The following is a 12,561-nucleotide window of genomic DNA, read 5'->3' on the forward strand; positions in this document are numbered from 1 at the left end:
AGACCCCTCTCCTGAGGTTCCAGGAAAGAAAACAGAGGATGTCTGGGGACCATGTGCAGCCATTCCACATGGAAATAATTCCAAAGCTTTTGGGAGCCAAGTATAATTGCAAAGGGAAAAGGGATACAGGTCCTGCTGGCCTAGCAGGCCTGTCGGAGACCTCCATAGGCAGTGCTGTTTCTGTCCCCTGCCCTGTCTTGACTCACATCAGCTAAGCCCAGCCCTACCTGGGACTGGGGCTGGGCTCCTTGGCTCCATAGCACCAGGAGAACTTGGATGACCTCGGCCCCTTCAAACCTCTTTACCTGCACTTGGCCACAAGTGGGGACAGTGCCCCTTCTTGCACAGCCAGCTGAATGCCGTAGTTCTAGAATTTCTGATGGAAGGGGCTTGGAGTGGGCGTGGAAACGTACAAAGCTAAGTTTTAGAGCTATAATATTAACAACATTTCCTAAACATGCTTTAATCTCCACTCTACATAAAATTAAGAAAGGTTAATTGCCCAGCTCAAAGAATAGGAATATCTAAGAAAGGTGTTTTGAGTGGTGGTGGAGATTGTCAGGGCCCAAAGCCCTTCCCCCCACCCCCAGGCCTTTCCTCTGTGCAGGAGGACCATCCACAGCTCCCCGTGTTAGAGCTCAGATACCATTATCTCACTTCTTCATTGAATGAATAGTTTACTCATAATCACAGCTAACTCTTATTAAGCTCTTCCCATGCGCCAAGCCCTGTGCTAAACACATGATTTGAATTATTTCATGTTATCCTCACCACGAGGTAGATGCAGGCAAGATTACTGCCCATGTTTTACTGATGAGGATGAGTAGGGGACAGGGAGGTTAGGTAGGGAGGGATAGGTAGGGGGCTTCATGATCAGGTTCACCAAAAATCCCAGAAATGCTGAGGCCAAAGAAACCAGAGATAAGGGGAACAAACCAGACCACCCTGCCCTGGGCGTGCATCCGAGGTGGGGGCTTTTTCTGGCAGTCACATTGTGACCACAAAGAATGACCAGACCCCAAAGAAGAAGTGAGCCATTAAAGATGTTATCACCAGTCCTTACTGGAACCAAGAGGTCACAGGACTGTTAAGACCACAAGCTCCCTGGTCAGGGACCCTCCCCGGCCGCGGCCCCGCCACCTTGAGAGAGAATGGCCTTTAAATAAAAGACTGTTGGTGGAGGCCCAGGTTGGCGATGGGGTCAGGACCCCTCCCACTCCTGAGAGCTTTTTATGTACCTTTGCTTCATAAAATTCTATGGTTCTGCTCACTCTCCTTCGTCTGCAAGATTCATTCTTCGACTCCATGAGACAAAAACCTCGATTTCTTGCTTCGTTTTAGTGCTGAAACCCGGGACCACTCCCACCAAAGGGTGAGTAAAAGCAGACTCTTTTCTTTCCTGGGAGGTGTCTTTCCCTTGGATAACCTCTTCTTTTAATAAACAACAAAACCAGGCACCTGTCGGCCAGTTAAAAGTGAATAGTGTCGCCATCGGTCTTAAGTCTCAGGTGACAGGCTTCTGGACAAAGTTCTTAAAAGAAGGGAATGTTGGCCTAACCCTACCTACTTCTGCTTTTTGTTCATTGACCTTTCTTAAATGGCTTTCCTCCACCTTTCTTCCACCTCCCACTTTGCCCATAGTAGGGCCCTTTCTGACCCCCGATGATCAGTACCCCCTTCTAATCAGGGATTCATTTCAGGATTTAGAATCACTTTTTATCCTCTGCAGTTTCTTCTCTAAGCACCTGGGAATGTCATGGGTTCAACAGTTCCGAAAGTAATCCCACCGACTTTGTCATCTGGGGGAAGGGTGTTGCCTATGTAGATATAAGACTTTTTCTTTTAAAAGTGTCTTTCATGAGAATTTAGTTTAGGAGGAACCAGCTTTTCCTCAGTTTTTGCTGCCTGGTAAGACATAGGTTTTTCTATTAGGTATATTTAGGTTTAATCACAGTCAGGAATTAAAACCCAAATTATCGGCAAGCAGGATTAGAGCTATCTCCTTATATGACAAGTTGGAGGCAGCCCCATGTTTCCTGGGCCCTTCCTCCCCTTGGAATGCTTTGGGCATTAAGGAGGGAGTTGCAAACCCCCAGCCAATTCCTCGATTGGTTGCATTAGTGGCTGGGGCTTTAAGGGGTCATATAGTTGAGACTTTCTTGCTCCAACAGCAAAGAAGATGGAATTATAATGATGTTAAATCTCAGGGCCTGCACCCCTCAACAGGGCCATACTTGCAAATGGGACATCAGGTATACGAACGGAAAAAGCACCCAAGGGGTAAGGCAAGGAAACAATTTAATTTGGCTTATAATTAGCCTGATTGACCAAAGCACATGGGGCTAGGGCTACAAGCGAATTTATATGACCAAACAATGAGGGTTCAATCAAGAGAGCTCCGAAGAATGAGGTCCTTAAAAAGGATTTCCCCTACTCTGTCCAAGGTTCATACGGGGAGCACACATAAGGATTGGCAATCCAGCACTCTGAACCTGCCCTTTGGTCACCACTGGTGACCCTGGGGTCTCTGAGACACGTAAAAGGATGGAAATGGCCCTGGGGGTCACGCCCCAGGGAGGCCTCATCCTTAAGCAACACACGCCTCCCATTGGAGAGACCCAAGCTGTTTTGCTTGTGTTCTTAGCCTTCTAAAAGAATATCAAAGTTTCAACTGTTGACCTCGCTAAGCCCCTCATGATTAGGCCAGACTTTCTGAGAAATCCAGAGGGGATCGGGTCACCGGAGCAGGTAAGGATGGCTACTCCTGCCGGCCTGGTCCTTCCTCTCATGTGGGTAGGCAAGCAGGCAGATGTATGTAAGACATACAAATTGGGCCCCACTCTCCTGGCCTCCATAAATGACTAAGAAAAGCAAATACCTAATAACTCACTCCCTGAGGTTCCTTCCCCAGTGGTGGTACGCCCTCTAAGCCTCCTTGCCCTTCTTATCCGGGTGGAACTAGACTAAAAGTCTTCCCGATGACAAAAAGGTGCGCTTGTTATGTGCATGAACTGAGATGCCTAGTGAATTCAGCCCAATTAAGGTACATGGACCTTTCTCTCTCCAAGATTTTAAACAGATTAAGAGGGATTTGGGCAAATTCACCGATAACCCTGACCAATACATTGAAGTCTTTCAAAATTTAACTCAGATGTTTGAATTAGACTGGGAAGCTGTAATCTTGATTCTTACAGAAAAGGAAGGTGCCCTACAGGCTGCTGGAACCTTTGGGGATGAACACATGATGGCCTATGGGCAGGGAATAGAGTGATGAAGGATAGTTGGAAGGCAGGCAGGCAAGGACAGGGCCCTGCCCCTAAGAGGAAACCACCCTTAAAAGGATTTCACTCCACCCTGGAAGGAGCCCTCCACCCTTTCCCATGTGACAAAAACCTGATTGGATGACAGGTGCAGGGAGGGTCAATCAGATTAAAACAGCCCACCAACAAAGCCATAAAAATCCCCAGACTTAGAAATTCTGGCGGCAACCTTGTCGGTTCCCCTCCCTCTTTGGGAGCTTTGTGTGATCACTTAACCACTTTGCTATCGCGCAATAAGTCTTACTTTGCTGCCCACCATTCTGTCTGGTCTACTTCTTTGTTCTTCGAAGCGGCGTGACCAAGAACCCTGGAGCACTGACGGAGAAAAAAATCCTGTAACACAAGTAGATGAAGAGACTTGCCCAACTGGTAAACAGGAGGTTCCTCTAGAAGACCCCAGATGGGACTATGATAGTTCCTGGGGAATCTGGAGACAAAAACACTTTCAGGCATGTGTTCAGAAGGATTAAGAACTAGGGCTAAGTCTTTAAACTATTCCAAGCTAGCCCATGTAGTTCAGGGGCCCTTCAAGCCCCCTTCCACCTTCTTAGAGAGACTGAGAGAGGCTTGAATACGACATACCTCTTTAGTCCCGGATACTCCAGAGGGAGAAATAATATTAAAAGATAAGTTTGTAACTCAGTCGGCTCCTGATATTCAGAGAAAATTGCAAAAGATGGCCATAGGTCCACACAACTCCCTAGATATGCTCCTGAAGATGACTAATTCCATCTTCTTCAATAGAGATCCACAGGAGCCTGGGTGAAGGAAAGGAGAGACCCAAAGAAAGTGATTTTTCTAGTGGCGGCCCTAAAGGACAAGACCTCTAGTCAACACGAGGAACTCCAGGTACCTGTTATAAATGGAGGCAAATCAGGCACTTCAAACGAGAATGCCCCCCAAAGCTTCCACAGCCCTGTCCTATATGCAAAGGAGACCACTGGAAGAGTGATTGTCCTCATGGACGAAGGTCTGGGGTCCCGTCCTTTTCTCAAGGGATCCAACAAGATCGATGGGGGCCCGGGGCTCCAACTCTCTGCCCCTGTCACACAGATCATCACCACGCAGGAGCCTCAGGTCACATTGGAGATTGAAGGAAACAATCAGTTTCCTTCTGGATACAGGGGCCACTACTCTGCCCTCCTTTCCAATCCCGGTGGCCTCACCACTCATGAGGTTACAGTAAGCGGTGTCTCGGGAGAAGCCCTGACTAAATACTTTTCAGAAGCCCTCTGCTGTGTCTGGGAAGAGAAGAGATAATATTCACTCTTTCATTTCTAATCATGCCCGAAAGTCTGACACCCTCACTGGGAAGAGATACCTTGGCTCAGATGATGACCACTGTATCGTTGGCCCCCGACAGCCTTTAAGTCTCCCTCTAACAGAGGATGACGTTGACCCTCTAACAGAGGTATGGGCCTCTGAAGGAAAATAGGACATGCTAAGACCACCTCCCTTGTTGTCATCGCTTAAAGGATCCCTCCTGATCTATTGGATGATAATTATCTAAATAGGCCTCTTCCTAATAGAATCCGGGTTGCTGGAAGAAACAGGCCATCCTAGACGAAGGCGATGCTGACTCTCTCTCTGTGATCCTCCTAATAGATGGGGGGCTTCTCCCTCATTCATGCTCTGGTTAATGGCTATAATTGGAGCCAACCGTGGTTGGTCTCCCTTGGGACGGGGACTTTAAGGAACATTCCCAAGCAGCTGCTGAAACTCCCTTTGTTTCGGGGAAATTCCCTGTCTTCTCCTCCCCAACATAGACTGCCTAATTCCACTTGTTGGTGGAAAAAACGGCATTTACTCATCTGTCCAAGTGGATGAGCTTTAGAATCAGGAACCCTTTTTCTCCGCCTTCTGGCTGCACTTGGTCTCTTCTGTCTCCCCCTCCCCCGCCCCTCCTCCTGTTTCTGCACCACCTTGGGTGCGGCCCCATACACTGCCCACTTCAGATTTTCCCCACCAGTGCCCCAGGTAAAAATTAACAATGGGGAACAAATTGATTGACTTTTAAGTGGACCCAGGTGGAACATAATTCGGCATTTAAACTAATTGAAACTTTTATTCTATCAAGATCTACTGAAGGTCAAATAAGCTCATGTTATCTCTGTTGCAATGTGATGACTTAAAATGATGGTTAATCTTGTCTGTCTCAAAGTTTTCACAGGTAATTATTATAGCTTTCAAAGTCTTTGGTAAGCTGAAACTTTAAAAGTTTTGCTTGGATGATAAGTGGGATTGAATTCATTGGACATCTAGGTCTTTTCCAAATAGAATGGAATGCTAAAGCATTGATTGCTGAATACAGGTTTGCGCTTTTGACTTCTTATTGCAAAGAAACTAAGGATATTTAAGTCTGTTGGAAAAAGCCATGCTCTGTGCTTAATAGATTCGTAAGTTAGCCATCCAAAGAATTCTGGTGTGACAGTTTGCAATTGGTAACTACTTCATCTTCACTAAGTAGTTCAACTAAGGTTTCTAAGAGTTAAAATTCTGCTAAATGGAATTAAGGTTGATGGAAATAAAGGAAGCAACTCTGTATGCATAAGAAAGATACAAGGAACGGAAACACATTTTTGTTGAAGGTAAATGAAGGTAATTTGGTCCTAAATAAGACTGTTTGTTTGTTTTGTTTTTTAATGCTTTATTTATTCATGAGAGTCAGAGAGAGAGGGAGAGGCAGGCTCCCCACCTAGTAAGGAGCCCCATGTGGGACTCGACCCCGGGACCATGACCCGAGCCAAAGGCAGACGCTTAACCATCTGAGCCACCCAGGCGCCCCAAGACTGGTTGTTTGGAAAGAAGTGGCTTGGGACAAAATCTGAATGCAAAGGAAAGTTGTAGAAAGTTTGTGAAGGGAAATCTTTGGAAGGGAATTTTAGGTGTCAGGATGGACTAAGATTGAAGTAAATGGATTTTAAAGTACACCGGTATAAGATTGAAAGTCTGCTTTCTCTCAGTTAAAAAGACAACGTTTTCTTGAATTGTTGGTCTGCTCTTGATAAGAAAATGTAAGCAAAGTCGTTTTTTCTTTTCTTTCCCCAGAAAAACCGGTTTCTATGTTTTGCCTTTATCAGGTCTTTAATGATCCTTAATCCTATTTAGGCTTGTGCTTTAGAACTTTCTAAGGGTTTAACAAACTTTCCCCAAGCACCTGGGTGGCTCAGTTGGTTAAGCATCTGCCTGTGGCTCAGGTCAGGATCCCAAGAGTCCTGCATCAGGCTCCCTGCTTAGTGGGGAGCCTGCTTTTCCTCTCCCTCTGCCCCTCGCTCTGTTCATGCTCTCTCTCTCTCTCTCAAATAAATAAATTTATTTGTCAGAGAGAGGGAGCACAAGCAGAGGAGTGGCAGGCAGTTTTTCAGTTTTTCATGAAACTGAAATGGGTAAGAATTTCCAGAACTAACTAAAAAGCTGCATTCAGACTGAACAAGAATTAGTAACATGGGACTAAATGAACTAAAAAGATGATGATAGTTTTATGACCCTTGTTTGAAACATTGCTCATTCTCTAATGTTTACTCTTCCAGATTAAGGAAACTTTCTCTTAAGATATCTATGACTTATAGAAACATGATAAAGTATTCATTTGTAAACAAATTGTAGCTTTTAACTTTTCTCTCTACCTGAACCCTCTGAAATTCAAAAGGTCTCAGTCAGTCTTCTTTCTCCCATGGCAGTCATAGTTACTTGCATAAGTTCAATAAGAATCTGTTCTTGTAACAGGATACCATTGGAAACTTTGGTTATTTTACCAAGGCTTTGACTGGAATATCATATTTGAGAGAGACATGCATAGACTCAGATAAGACCAAACAGCTTTCAGGAACTGAGGTTGACCTGATGAAACATGGAGCCACAAAGGCCCTTGGAACTGTTGGCCCGATACCTTGCTTACAGAGTTCCCAGCAGCCTCACCAGGTGAGTAAAGAATGTCACTTCCTGGCAGGTGCAGGAACCTCAGGATATATTGGGGACCTCGTGAAGAGGAATCTGCCCAAATCTACAGGTTTGCAGGCATGTCTGATGGCAGGTACTTGGCTTGGCTTCTGGCCTGGAGGGGCTACTAAGAGTTCAATCCAGATTCCTTATAAAAGTTCCAGCAAAGCAGATTTTAAAAGATCCAAATGGCCAATTGCTATTCTCACTGAACTTATGTAAATAATTAGGCCAAGTTTGTAAAAATTGGACTTGTTTTGCAAACAAATTAGTCTTGATTTGGCTATCTCTGGAAATAAGGGTGATTTTAGAGAGAAAAATTATGTTTCAATAACACGCTTTCACGGATGTTAAATTCTAGTTCTGATCGTCTTTACATGTTTGTTGTTTGCCTAAGCTAGACAACTTGAGGTAAACTTCAGAGAAATTGCCACAATAGCTCATGTATAGATAATCTTCTTGCTTGTTATTCTGTGGGGATAATAACAGGACCCCATGGGTATATAACTATTTGAACAGCTGAAAAATGGGGTTGATTCCCCAACAGTTTTTTTTTTAAGATTTTATTTATTTATTTAATTGACAAGGAGAGAGAGAGAGAGCGTGAGAGGGAACACAAGCAGGGGGAGTGGGAGAGGAAGAAGCAGGCTTCCAGCTGAGCAGAGAGCCCGATGCGGGGCTCTATCCCAGGACCCTGGGATCATGACCTGAGCCAAAGGCAGGCGCTTAACCAACTGAGCCACCCAGGCGCCCTGATTCCCCTACAATTGTATAACTCAACTAGCACCTTGACCAATTCTGTGTGGCTGGGATGACAAAATGGCTCCTTAAAAGCCAGAGCGCACCCCGCTCCATAGGGTTAACTATGAACTTATGGAGATCTTGGATGACCCCACTTTCTTTATGATTGGATTGGATGATGTGCTTGGGGATGCCCTTATCTCTTGAGACAAGTCTCCTCCCATTTGCCAGTGATTCCTTGTAATTAGGATATTGTTAAGGCTGGACCTCAAACAAAAAGGGCTTCTTGATGGTTTCATCCCTCACAGTCATATATATCCTAGAAGTCACCTCCATTGATGTACAATTGTAAACAAAGCCTCTAACCGAACATACAACAGCCTTCTTGGTAAAGGGAGCCTCAAAGCGCCCTATGGGACTCTCAGGACTCACATTAGGACTGTAACATGAAATAGGCAAAACGGTGTACTTGCTCAGCTGGACTCTGATGCTATCTCCAGGTGGATAGTGCCAGAATTGAGTTGAATTGTAGGAGTTCCAACTCCAATTGGAGTTCGAGAATTGCTTGTTGGATGTATGGGGAACACCCCATCCCCAATGTTGGAGTTGGGTGCACACACCCATATATATCCCAATAGGATAGTAGGCAAAAGACGTGAACAGGTATTTTACAGAAGAAATGGGGATGGAAAGAACTTCTGTACAAATATTCAATCTTCAAAGTTAGCCACATGCAAATTAAACAGTTTTGTTCAATTAAAGACTTGATAGACAAAGCTGGCAGAAGGTTGAAAAACTGGGGGGAAAAAGTCTTCAAAGGCTAGAACAATAGCAAACAAATAGTATAGCGACTATGTAAGGAGCTCATGGCAAATCAACAAGAAAAAGACTGGAGACTTCTATAGAGAGATGGACAAAGGATATGAATAGGCACTTTGCAGAAGGGGAAGTGCAAATGGTCAAGGAAGTGTTTCTCAACCTCTTTACCGTCAGAGAAATGAAATTAAGACAAGGAGATGTCACTTTACACCCATTAAAATGGCAAAAAAAAAAAAAAAAAAAAAAAAAGCAGGATGGTGATAAGCGTTAGTAAAGATGAGGGGAGACTGGAACCCTCATGTGCGGCTGCTGGGGTTCCAAATTGGAACAGCCTTCCAGAGTGTGATGTAGCAGGACTTAGTGAAATCAGATGTGTGTTTACCTTGAGATGCAATGTGCTTCCAGCTCTAGGTAAGCAGAGATACTCTCACATGGATCCATAAAAGGATTTTTAACAAGTATTTATTTGAGAGAGAAAGAGAGCAATCGAGCATGAGTGGAGAGGGGCAGAGGGAGAGGGAGAAGAGAAACAGACTCCCTGCTGAGCAGGGATCCTGATGAGGGGCTCGATCCCAAGACCCCGAGATCATGACCTGACCTGAAGGCAGATGCTTAACCAGCTGAGCCACCCAGGCGACCCATGTAGTTATATTTTTAACTTTCTGAGGAACCTGAATACTGTCATCCACAATGGCTGCACCAGTTTGCATTCCCAGCAACAGTGCACAAGAGTTCCTTTTTCTCCACATTCTCGCCAACACTTATTGTTTCTTGTGTTTCTGCTTTAACCATTCTGATAGGCGGCAGGTGATATCTCATTGTAGTTTTGATTTGCATTTCCCTGATGATGAGTGATGTTGAGCTTCTTTTTATGTGTTTGTTGACCATTTGTATGTCTCTTGGAAAAACTGCGTGTTCTGCCCATTTTTTAATTGGGTTACTTCTTCTTTTGGTGTTGAGTTGTATCAGTTTGTTACATGTTTTGGATACTAAACCTTTTTCAGATATGTCATTTGCAAATATCTTCTCCCATTCAGTAGGTTGCCTTTTAGTTTTGTTGATTGTTTCTTTTGCTGTGCAGAAGCTTTTTTATTTTGGTATAGTCCCCATAGTTTGTTTTTGGTCTTATTTCCCTTGCCTCAGGAGACATATCTGAAAAAATGTTACTATGGCTTGATGTCAAAGAAATTACTGCCTGTCCTCTCTTCTAGGATTTTTATGTTTTCAGGTCTCATATTTAGGTCTTTGATGCATTTTTTTTTTTAAGATTTTATTTTTTTAAGTAATCTCTACACTCAACGTGAAGCTCAAACTCACAACCTTGAGATTGAGAGTCGTACACTCCACTGACTGAGCCAGCTGGGTGGCCCTCTTTATCACATTTTGAGTTTATTTTTGTGTATGGTGAAAGAAATTTAGTGTATGGCTTTTGCATGTAGCTGTTCAGTTTGCCCAACACCATTTGCTGAAGAAACTGGTTGTTGTTTTATATTTTTTGAAGCTTTTTTTTTTAGGTGCATGTATGTTTGTGATCATGATATCATTTTGATTTATCAATTATTTTTTTATATAGAATGTCTCTTTTTGTTTCTCACAATTAAAAAATATATCTTTTTCCTGAAATTAATGTTAGTAACCTGGGAGTCCCTTTATTTTAGGAGTTCTTAACTTTTGTTGTGCCATAGATCCCGTCAGCAACCTAGTGAGACCTATGGAACCCCTTTCAAAATAATGTTTTTATTTATTATTATTATTATTTTTTTAATGTGGGGCTTGAACACCACCCTGAGATCAAGACCTGAGCTGAGAACAAGAGTTGGATGCTTAGCCAACTGAGCCACTGAGCGCCGCCAAATAATGTTTTTAAATGCATGGAATTGGTACATCTGGGTGGCTCAGTCAGTTAAGCATCTGACTCTTGATTTGGGCTCAGGTCATGATCTCAGGGTCCAGGGATTGAGCCCCTCTTGGGGCTTCCTGCTCAACAGGGAGTCTGCTTGTCTCCCTCTCCCTCTGCCCTTCCCCTTGTTTGCCCTCTCTCTCTTAAATAAAAAAAATAAATAAATCTTTAAAAAAAAATTCATGGAATTAGAAAGCAAACCAATTATATTGAAATAGTTATCAGAATAGTTAAAATATTTGTCATATTATATGTAGCTTTTTATTGATGTATTGAATAACAAGATCGAACAGTAGGCCTAACAACTACTGTGATTTTGAAGTAGTGATAGGAGTAAAAGATATTTTAGGATACTACAGTAAAGTGATATGAAAATATTTATGATTTACATTGGTGACAAAGTCACAGATGTGCTCATATTTCTGTGATTTGTTGTCTACATTTGTAAATAACAGGGATGCCAAGTTTTAGTTAGAGTTTAGTGAAAATAAAGGCCTATTTTTTCCTTCCAAGTTCACAGACTCCTTGAATTTTATCCAGTGACTCACTGGGAGTCCATGGGCCCTAAGACAAGAACCCCTGCCTTTTTCTTTCTTTCTTTCTTTCTTTCTTTCTTTCTTTCTTTCTTTCTTTCTTTCTTTCTTTCTTTTCTTTCTTCCTTTCTTCCTTTCTCTCTCTTCCTTCCTTCCTTCCTTCCTTTCTTTCTTTCTTTCTTTCTTTCTTTCTTTCTTTCTTTCTTTCTTTCTTTCTTTCTTTCTTTCTTTCTAGAGTGCAGGGAGGGACAGAGGGAGAGGGAGAGGGAAAGAGAATCTTGAGCAGGCTCCATGCTCAGTGCAGAGCCCAATGCCAGGCTTGATCTCACAACCCTCACAGTGACTTGAGCTGAAATTGAGTCAGATGCCCAACCAACTGAGCCACCCAGGCGCTCCATCCCCTGCCTTATTCTTTTTTTTTTTTTTTTAAAGATTTTATTTATTTATTTGACAGACAACAGCAAGAGAGGGAACGCAAGCAGGGGGAGTGGGAGAGGGAGAAGCAGGCTCCCCATGGAGCAGGGAGCCCGATGTGGGGCTCGATCCCAGGATCCTGGGATCATGACTTGAGCCAAAGGCAGACGCCCAATGACTGAGCCACCCAGGCGCCCTCCCCTGCCTTATTCTTAATCTTTTGTTTCTTTGTTGTAAATGATTCAGTTATAAATGACATATTACTGGTGATTTAAAAAACTCTTCTGAAAGTCTCTGTCTTTTGATCAGATACTTCAGTCCATTTACACTTATTGTAATTATTGCTATGTTTTAGATTTTCCTCTGACATCTTATTCATATATCAGTTAGAATTAGGTTTGACTTATATTAGAGAAAACACCATATAATAGTGGTTTAAATAACATACAATTTTATCTCTCTTAGTCTAGGATCCCATAGCCATCAGGGACCCAGCTTAGCTTGTAGTTTCCATCTTCAAGTTCCTCTTTGGCCCAAGATGGCTACTGGAGCTTTAGCCTTCACAAACTCATTCCAAGAAGCAGGAAGAATGGTAGAAGAGTAATAAGGGTGCACCTCTACTTACATTTCATTAGCCAGAGCTTAGTTATATGGTCTCACCTAGTAGCAAGGGAAGCTGGGAAATGCTTTCTTTTGGAATGGGTACGTGGATGGCCTGAACAACATCAGGGTTATTTTACTAAGGAAGAAGAGGACAGTGGATATTGGGTGACTATTAGCGGTCTCTGCTTAAGTCTCTTCACCACAGCTGAGTGCCTACCGTCAGCAGCGGCTTGAGCCTTTAATATGGTACCTGATCTGGAGAGGACCAGCCTGCCATCTGGTGGCATGTTGG

Source organism: Mirounga leonina, unplaced genomic scaffold (assembly GCF_011800145.1).
Source record: "Mirounga leonina isolate KUSES-001 unplaced genomic scaffold, KU_Mleo_1.0 Mir_173, whole genome shotgun sequence".
Lineage (NCBI taxonomy): Eukaryota > Metazoa > Chordata > Mammalia > Carnivora > Phocidae > Mirounga > Mirounga leonina.